General features: G+C 39.7%; 1 long non-coding RNA gene across 1 annotated transcript; it reads right to left on the bottom strand.

Moving 5' to 3' along the window:
* Positions 1 to 600: 600 nt before the first annotated feature.
* On the bottom strand, positions 601 to 9,509 carry LOC111739845. Its single transcript, XR_002780384.1, has 3 exons — positions 9,490 to 9,509; positions 9,100 to 9,144; positions 601 to 744 (listed from the first exon to the last, which is right to left on the bottom strand). It is a non-coding gene; the product is annotated as an uncharacterized LOC111739845 (long non-coding RNA).
* Positions 9,510 to 9,538: the final 29 nt, after the last annotated feature.

Genomic DNA, 9,538 nt, shown 5'->3' with positions numbered 1-9,538 from the left:
AACTTTTCTCATCCCATAAAATCGGCGCCTCTACTATAACAAATAACTATGTGTTCTTGGAGAATCTATGTTGTTCTTGACCTATATCCAAATTCTTGCTCTCTGAGAATGGAACGAGGCATAGGAAATGCTCTAAGGTCTTCTTCTGCTCTTTTTGTGGTGGGGGGGCAGGGGTAAGAACAGAGACCCCTGTGTGGTCTGATACATAGGCATGCATGCATAATATTTTGCATATGGTTAGAGGGGGTTCATCAATCTCATTGTGGTGCTTTAAAATGCATATTCCAAGGCCCCACCCCAGAAATTCTAAGTAGGTCTGAAATGAAGTCCAGGAATTTACATTTTATACAAAAAACTAAGGTTATTCTGATACAGGTGGTCCTTAAAACACATTTGAGAAATATTGCCCAAGAGTTCCACAGACACCAGATTAAAAACCCAATACTGTGGGATAACGGGATAATGAACTGATGATTTTCAAGAATCAGTTTCCAATGAAGGGCATGGTTATTCTTATCCTCGTTTCAGGTTTCTGATCAAATGTCATCTACTCAGAGAGGACTTCCATGACCAGCTCGTAGTCCCTTTACAAGGCTGCTTTATTCTTTTATAGTAGTTATCGCTCTGTAATTGTTTTATATTTATTCATTCATTCATTTACTAATTTTGAGTCTTCTCCCAGGGCAGTGGAAGCTTCATGAGGGCAAGGAATTGTCTGTCTTTTCATTGCTTTGCCCTCAGTACCTAAAACAATGCCATAGTAGGTATATAATACATAAATAATGAATAAGTGAACAAAACTGTGAATGAACGATTCTCTTTAGTTCATAAAATTCTTTAGCTTTCACCAAGAGTACTACTTAGCAATAAACTCTCTTCACTAAACACATCTACTGAAGACTATTCAGGGAAAATACATATGATGTTATTTTGTAACTGACAGTAATGAGGCCTTGATGTTGTCCAGGAACCTCATTTGAACAACAGCAGTACTGTGGGGCTTAGAAAATGCTTCTGCCTTTATCAGCTCCATCTGACCCTGGACAGCTGATTTCGTTGAATCTCTGTGCTAAAGGGTGGAGGTAGTAACATGCAACTGCATCCCACCCTTAAAAGCCACCCACCGATACTCACAGCACCCAGTTAGCACCCCAGAGAATCAAAACACTGACACTCCGAGGCTACTCTATTGCCACGTACAGAAGAACATGTTTCAAACTTTTCTTGAGTGATGCCAATTAAATACTGTTTCTTTTTTATTTTACCTTCTGATTCTCTCTCTTTCTCTTTCTTACTCTAGCTCTCAATTTATCTCTTGGATTTTTTTCCCCAGGAAAACTTTCCCCCAAACTCACAAAATGTTTCAAATCTCAGCATAGGTTTACACCCTGAGAATTTGTTATTCATGAAGCAGGCCTTTTGAAGTCTGATTTCTCAGGATTGATGCTTTATCTTTAAGCAGTGAACATAAACATTGGCTCAGAGGACCTCCGACAATCACTTAGGAATAACTCGGACGTTTGTGTCTGGGCAAGGTCTTCCCTACACAGGGAGCCTTTTGTAAATATTAGTTACTAGAACCGTAACACTAATAGATGTAGTTAATAATTATCACAATGTGCCAAAACTGCACAGTTTGCTCCCTGATTACAATATTAAATTGCTATTGAGCTGTGGTATTCGCTTCAGGCAATACTAGGAAGAACCCCCTAAAGACCCTGGCTGGCCTCGCTGTATAAAAATGGAAAATGTTCCACGGCACACAATGCTCAGGCAGCAGTGGGTTTTGCCAGAAAACAAACACAAAACTCAGACAATAGAAGGAAAGTTTTATCAGAGCTGAAGTGTCCTTTCACTTGGGAACTGTCATCTCTCAAAAAGAAAAACACGGACACACTTGATAGCGGCTTACAAGGCAAGCCATTACTATGGGCACAGTGACTCACAGGGCGGGCAGAGAACACTGCACTGCCAGAACTCCAAGGCTTTGTTTTATTTACATCCTATTACGTCTAGAGATAGGCTGAGCCAGCCCTGAAAAGTTGAGGGCCCCTCAGAATGTGAACAGGCTTCTCTCCCTGTGAGCACGGAGGGAAACTTCCTTTCCCTCACACCTTCTCCTCTCTGCTTGACAGGTCAAGTGGCCTGGACAATAGAGCAAAGCTATTGAGAGCAAAACTGCAATTTAATGGAGAGGTGTTATTAGCTGCAGGACTACGTATTCAAAAGCAGACACAATGGGGGCACTTGTCACATACAGCATACACCAACCCACCTCTCGTCTACCCACACGCTGCCATCCCACTTCCATATTTGCAATTTCGGAGACCCACCGTAGGCAAATGAGTACGTAGCAATCAATGTGCCGGTACATGTATACAACAGGAAGCTAGTTTGCCCATCCCATGGACACGGAAGCTTATCGGGGTATGCCTACCACTGAGGCCAAACTCAATATATGCTGCCCTAAAGAAATCAAGACTTCCGAAGGCATTGTAGTAACAAGAAAAAGAATGGTAGCTATAGGAAACTATTTAAAAGAAATTCAGCTGGGAAAATGCCACTTGTATCCCATCAGGCCAGGCAAACTAGTAAAGAGCTGGAAACATGCTTTTATGCAGATTAGAAGAGGTGACAATGGGAGTCATCTGCAGCCATCTAAGCAGCTGCAGCATCTCTGGCCTGTGCAGACAGACACAGTAATGGATGTTCCTGGCACAGAAGAGACAGTAAATGGCCGTTCCATTCCTTCCCCGCATGCAGCCAGTCTACCTACTCCAGACTACCGAGGTGTGCTAGGCTGGGTACATTCCCCAGGCCAGGACACCCTGTGGTGAGCTTAAAATTTAAAGGGCAAGTCAAGCCACCACATCACCTGTAACACCAAAAATCCCTAAGAGAAACAGGAGATGTTTATCCTCCAGTCTAAGAAAGAGGCCCAGGTGTGTTGACAAACTCTATGAATATTAAACATAAAAGACTTTTTTTGAAAAAAAGTTTTTCCAATCTATTTATTTCCAAAAATATACTTTTTCATTATAATTATTTTACATGTTAGTCTACACTTCATGAATTTCTCAAAGATAAATAAGGTTCTTATTCATTTCTACCATGTACAAAGCTGTGTGACTTTAGGCAAGTTACTTCCCACTCTATGCATCAAATGGGAATAATACTAATGCATATGATACCTCTTAGCACAAGCTGCCTTATGTAGCAGCCAGTTTCTCTCCTGAACTGCTCTGTCTCAATTATCATTCTCCCAAAGCCAGGAAATAAGGAAGTCTTAGTTACGTCATTTCATCTGCTACATCCTGAACTTCATAAGTCTCAAGGTCAGTGGCCAAACACAGCCTAATAAAAGGATATAGCAATGGAAATGTGATTTTTTTTTTTTAGTTTTTTGTTTTCCACTCTAATGAGCCTGTGAATTTGAAAGGAACAACCAGGCCAAGTAGCTCCTGATGATTTTTTCAAGAAAGCCCATATTAGGATGGAGGGTTAGGGCAGAAGGAGCACATGTGAGCAGCTCTACCTATGGCTCCTCCCAAAAACCACTACAAGAAAAAAATTAACCAATAGAAAGTAGGACATCTATAAAGAAGGTCTCATCTCATAATAGATCCCTGAGCTTAACAACACTTTAGCGAAGTGATTTAATGGAGACGTTAAGATTACAAACTGTAAAGTTATGTAATCTACATTCTAATTCCAATTTGAACACTTGAACCGTAGACAAATTACTGAAGCTTTCTGAGTCTCACATTCTTAATCTGTGGAACGGGGGTGATACTAACCTCATAGGGTATCTTCATCAGTTCAGGCTGCTATAACCAAGTACCTGGATGGTTTATAAACAACAGAAATTTATTTCCTGCAGTTCTGAAGTCTGGAAGTCCAAGATCAAAGTGCCTGCATGCTCAAGTTCTAGTGCGACTCCTCTTCTGGGTTACAGACTGTCAACTTCTCATTGCATTTCTCATACCTCACTCCCTGGGGTCTCTTTTGTAAGAGCACTAATCCCAACCATAAGGGTTCTACCCTCATGACCTAATAACTTCCCAAAGGCCCCCACCTGCTAATACCATCACACTAGGGGGTAAGGATTTCAACATGAACTTTGTGGAGACACAAGCCTTCAATCCATTGCACAGGGCTTTAGGGGAGTTTAAATAAAAGGATGCACGTAGAGAACATAGGACAGAACCTCTCACAGAGGAAGTCTGGGTATTTTTTAGGCTAATTGATCACTTTCCACTCTGAGTTCTGAGCAAACTGAGAAACAGACTCAGGCCTCAAATGGATCCAAATGTTAGTTTTGCAACTGGTGAAATTGGATTGGTAAATCCTATTTGACTCCGGGCCAAATGGGCTTTCTACTCCTCTGAGCTCCAAAGCCAATCAACGCCTTGAGAACCACAAAGAGGAGAGTAACATTTACTACTTCAGCACCATGGAAGCATACTTTTGTCTACCATCCATAACAGCATAGGCCCATAGTGTTCCATTTCCCTCTGCTGTCCTACTCTGCAGTAGTCAGTCAAGCTGAGTCTTTCTGATCTTTACCTAATTCTTAAGCTGAATTCATGACTGTTCTTCCACATGTAGGGCTAGATCCCAGATCCTTCTTTCATTCTGCTTCTTCTTTTCTTTCTAGCCCAGATATTTATCTTTTTTACCTATTCTTGCATATTCTCTTGAAGTTCCTTCCACATAATGAAAAAAATAAAGTCAAGGATTTCTTGGCCAGTCTGAAAAAAAGCATCCATTGCTCACACTAATATTGTCTAACCTTTATTCCCTAAACTGGATAATCCTGCATCAGGAAATATCTCCTTATCAGACAACAATTAACCCAGGACGGCACACAATCTATTATTTCACCGTTTATTCCTAAATAATGTGCCTCCCCCTCCCAACCTTCTCTCTTAGCCTTCCATAAATATCCCAGGAAACTTCTCTGGGGCTGGGGTAGAATAAACAATGGCTGAATTCCCACCTACAGTTTATGTGCTACCCTGAAACTCATCTAATTTTGATTAAAATTTTCAGTGCTCATCTCCCTAGTCTTCCTATCTCAAATCTATGCAAAAAGTCTCTAGCATTGCCATCTCAGTCTTTGAGCTTTTAATTTTACTCCTTATCCACAGCATCAAGAAGCCCCTCCTAATAGGGGCTTCTCAACTCCCTGATCTCGTAGCTCTCTTGGTCCACCATCAGCAAGCAATATAACTGGCTATATTTCCTTTTCTCTTTCCTATCAGTTTAGCCTGGTATTTCAGGTGCTTGCCAACATCTTTGGAACAAGCCCGAATCGTGTTTTCTTTAAAATAGTCCAGGAGGCAGACATTTCAGAACACCAAGAGACTTAGAGACCACAAACCAGTCTCCGCAGGCCTAAACCATTGCCTGACCTAGACACCAGTCAATACACGGGTTGTTACCACCAATTTGTCCTTGATCTACACAGACTACTCAACATTCAGATATTATGCATGGGTTTTAGTTTTTTGCTTGTGAAATGATTGCTTTCAAACCCCCACACAGCTTGGACTCCTTGTGCTTTGAGGAGAGCAGGGTCATGGAAGGCTGTCTACAACCAAACCACTGCTGTAAAGCAGGGCAGCATGTGGATGGGCTGTGGTCCTTTTTACAAAATTTCCTGGGCTGAAAATGACTGATGACATCCATCCAATCATTTGAGGTAGATTTTATAAACTGACCTCAGACATCAGGCTACCACAATTTTTTAATACTTGGCAAGCAATATATATCGTCCATATGCTGTAATGATATGAAATTATCTTCTGGGGAAATTGCACATGAATTTAGATGTGACTTAACTTGAGAACAATAGCTATCACAGTGTATTACTTCTTTCTTTCTCCACAGATAGGGGATTACTGAAACATCAAATATATGGTGGAGTAAAGAGGGTATCAGGCTTCTAGAGAAGAATTTGACCAAGAGTCTTCTAGAAAACCTGGCCTCCGAAATCTCAACCTCTGTCCTCCTTTCAGATCTCTTACCCAGCATCCAAGGTCCCAGTTTTTCTTTATAACCTGGTAGAACTCATTTTTCTTTTCCTATTGTCTAGCTTAAGCTATTTGATTTCAATCTTTTTTTTTTTTCCCCAGGAAATTCTTCTTTTCTTCCATGAGTCTAATCAAAATGACAATTTTTCTTTTAGTCTCCTACTGCTTCTGTTCCTACTTCTAGATGAAATTCAGCTTTTAAACCTACCCAGTTCCTCGTGGAGAGTCTCAGCAAACCTGATTCCTAGAGACCTATATAGACTTTTTAATTTCTTTTTATTAAAAACATGCAATTGCAATAATTCCATTGTGTTTTTCTTTCACCTAAATTAAATGAATGATATCCCTGTATTGTAAGGACCCATTCCTCTTCATAAATTCACTAACAAAATTCTACCTGTGTCTGAATTCCAGGCTGGGTCTTTGAAATCTATAACCTACAATCTACAATCTACAATGATGGGAGTTTACATAATTAACAAGGGAAAGTCAATCTGAGACCATGTTAGGTAAGGAATGGCATTGGCTTTAATAGCCTATGAACAAACTATATGAGAACAAGAGAGTAGTCTTGTCACCGTCTCCTCTTTGACCCTAAAACTGGTTGTAGGTCGAAACAAGTTAAAACAGGATTTGAGGCAGCCAATCATTAAATGCTAGCAATCTCTTTATAATTTAAAGGCTGGAACTATATATTCCAGTGTTCCTAAGTCCTGGCCTGCAGACAAATATATAAAGAGAACAAAGACGTTTCCACTTATCAATGCCAAAAAACCTGTACAACCAAAAATACTTTTATTTTGTTCCTAGTGCACCTGCTAAGGTCAAAAACAGCAACCCAGCCCCCATAGCCTGTGCCTCAAAAAAAAAAAAAAAAATAGCCACACACCTGTGACTACCAGCTATAAAGATGTCATAGATTATAAAGAAAAGCCTAGAGATCCACCCTTTCCAAAGCCTTCTTCCAAACTACATCACCAGCAGCCTTAATCACCTTTCACAATGTTTAGGTTCCCAAATAGATGTCCAGCTTCCAGTTTTGAGGTTTCCAGACTTTATATCATAAATAGGAGTTTGAGAAGGCTACTAAATTGCACATCCTCTCTATTTTGCATTCTGAATGAAAAGAGTCAAGTAAAGATTAAAATATCAATTTTACTACCAGTACAAAAAATGAGGCAGCTCAATATTTACTGAAAAGGAGCAAGCTCCAAGATACATAATTAAATTTTTAAAGCTAGGTGCATAACTTTATGTGGTATATGTCATCTTTATGTGTGCATGTATGTAAACATGACCAGAGACCAAAACAGGCTTTTACACCATTCTATCAAGTCTGAATTTTAGACTCTACACATAGCAAATTTGGGACAACAGAGTAGATAATTGGCTAGGCAGTCACTAAAAAGATTATAGCTCAAATCACCTCCTGTTGAGCACAGAGTATTGAAAAAAGAAAAGCCATACATATGTAGCCACCTGTAAGCTATTAACCCCTTTTACTAGAGAAATAGTAGATATAACACCCTCGCTACCTCACCATTCACATATATCTCCTATTTCTGTGAAAACCTACCAGTGAGAGGGGCAGAGAGGAGAGAATTTTACTTCCCAATACCAGGGGAGCTAAACAGGTGTGTAAGAGCAGATTTGAACTTAGTTGGTACAAACTAGTCCATAACACAAGTCGCCAGGTTACAGGTAGCTCTGAACAAGCATGGTAGTTCAACTGATGCCTATCAGTACAGTCTAAGCCAGGAATCAGTGAACTTTTTCCTAAAGAGTCAGATAGTAAGAATTTAGGATTTGCAAGCCATACAGTCCATGTCACAACTACTTAACTTTATTGTTATAGGATGAAAACAGATATAGGCAGTACATACATGAATAACTATGATTCCATTTCAATTGAACTTAATTTACAAAAGCAAGTGAGGAAATCACCAACCCATAGTCTAAATGAGCAGGGTAATGTGCCTTCTTTACCTAAGGAATTTGGCACAAAAATGGAAGGAATATGTCCATAGCCGGGACTCTCACCATCTCTTGCCCAGATTGCCATAACTTCTAACTGATTTCTAGCCTCAGCTTCTCCTCATTCCAATTCATCCCATGCACTCCACCTAGTTTAGCTCCAAAATTCAATTGTGGTTACATGACTACCTGCATAGAAACTTCTCATTAAAAAAAGATAAAAATTAAAAATATCTTAAATGTCAAACATTAGGGAATAATTTAATAAATTGTAGAATATCAATACAAAACACACACACACACACACACACACACAAACACACACACACACACACACAACTTCCAATGACTGCCACTTGCTTCAAAAATGAAATCCAATCGCTCCATCCCTATCTGGTTCCAACCTACTTGTAAAGTCTTTCCTCCATATTCTAGCCCCCAGCTAGAATTGTAAAATATTCTCCAAAGATGCCAGTATCTTATCTTCCAAATCTTTTCACTTACTGTATTAGTCAGAGTAAGTAAGTCAACTACCACAACAGATCAACTTAACATAATAAAAACCTATTTCTCTCTCATATAAAGTATGATGCAGAGGAGGTTCTCCTCCATTCATTGACTTAGGGATCCAAGTTCCCTTCATCTTCTGACTCAGTCATTTCAACACATCACTACCAAGCAAGCGGCAGCAGGAGAGAAAATTGGACTAGACATAGCAATGCTTAAGTGCCTCAGATACTACGTAATGCATCATTTCTGCTCACAATCTTATTCACTAAGTGTCAGTCACATGGATCCAATCCAACTATAAGAAATGTGAAAAATATAGGGGAGTACGTGGACAATTAGTGAGCACAAATTGTCTCTGCCACATATACTACGCCGTCTGTTTGAAATATCTTTCTACTTTTTCTCTTCCTGGCAAACAGCTACTCATCTTTCAAACTAATCAAATGACCTCTTCAGATGATTATTTCCCCTCCCCCGTGCTCTCATAGTTTTAATATAAATCTCTATTGTGCCTGTATTATCCCATTTTACAATTATTTGTCTGTATATCTAATTCCAGTTCAGAAGACAAGAATTATACCTTTCTTATCAGTGACTCCTCACTTTCCAGCACCATGCCAGGTACCTGTAAACACACAATACATATTAGAAATATAAATGAATGAATGAATGAATGAATGAACGAACCCACCGGGCTATATAAGGATTTGCCCAGGGAAACAAAAAAGCAAAGAATATTGACTTTCTCATGAGTCCTTAGCAGGGGTCTGAGTTACTAGTTAAGGGTGAAACTGCCTGTGGTAAATGAGCTCTCAGTACGGACGGTTCCTGAGCCAAATTTGTTAAAATTGAAAACATCTAAAAGAGCCACATGATTATAGTGTACCCTATAAAGCTTAAAGCAATATAATATTCCAATTCTGGAACTGGAAGTCTTGAAGAGTTTCCAGTTGGGAACAGGAGCTGTTACCGAAATTCACTGTCTAAGGCTTTCCTCTGAGAAAATGGGAGTGGGTGAC

This window comes from Pteropus vampyrus, unplaced genomic scaffold, assembly GCF_000151845.1.
Source record: "Pteropus vampyrus isolate Shadow unplaced genomic scaffold, Pvam_2.0 Scaffold55, whole genome shotgun sequence".
In the NCBI taxonomy this organism is placed as follows: domain Eukaryota; kingdom Metazoa; phylum Chordata; class Mammalia; order Chiroptera; family Pteropodidae; genus Pteropus; species Pteropus vampyrus.
Note: the sequence above shows the minus strand (reverse complement) of the source record. Positions and strands in the feature narration are given on the sequence as shown.